Source organism: Pipistrellus kuhlii, unplaced genomic scaffold (genome assembly GCF_014108245.1).
Source record: "Pipistrellus kuhlii isolate mPipKuh1 unplaced genomic scaffold, mPipKuh1.p scaffold_m20_p_14, whole genome shotgun sequence".
NCBI classification, from domain to species: Eukaryota; Metazoa; Chordata; class Mammalia; order Chiroptera; family Vespertilionidae; genus Pipistrellus; species Pipistrellus kuhlii.
The window spans coordinates 285,001-285,643 of NW_023425449.1; positions in this window are offsets into that span (position 1 = coordinate 285,001).

Consider the following 643-nt stretch of genomic DNA (forward strand, 5'->3'; position numbering starts at 1 on the left):
GCGGGCGCTCCGGAGCCACCAGGCCGGCCCGCCCAACTTTCCCAGGCTGAGGACACGCCCCTCTAAGCTCCGGGCTGTGGTGAGGAGTCCCAGCTGCACCCACCTCCTCCCGCCTGTCCCACGCCCGGAGCAGCTGCACAAACACCAGCCCTGGACCAGGACCAGGTGCAGAGCGGGTCCCAGGGCCCCGGGGCGGAGAGCGCCCCTGGGCTCGGGCGCCGGCCGCGGCCGGAGCGGAGACAGCCCGGCCCCTCCGAGCCTGGGCGCACGGCGGGTGGGGAAGCGGGGTCCGAGGTCCCGGCTCACACGCGGGAGGACAGTGTCCCAGCCCCGGAACTCCACCAGCTGCTGCTAAACATCCTGTTAAATGCCAGGTTGTCTGGGAGTGCGTGGGCGGGCGCAGTGGGTGAGCGCCCACCCAGGAACCGGGCCCAGACGGTGGGCTCGATCCCCCTGTGGGGCGTGCAGGAGGCAGGCGGCCCGGGATCCTCTCTCATCACCGGTGTTTCTCGCTCCCTCTCCCTGCCTCTCTGAAGTCAGCACAAACAAGAGTGACATTAAATATTTAAGAACAAGAGTGATGGCACCCAGCGGGAGGGGCACTTCCGTTCCCTAGGGACGGGGGACCAGGTGAGGGGGCTGC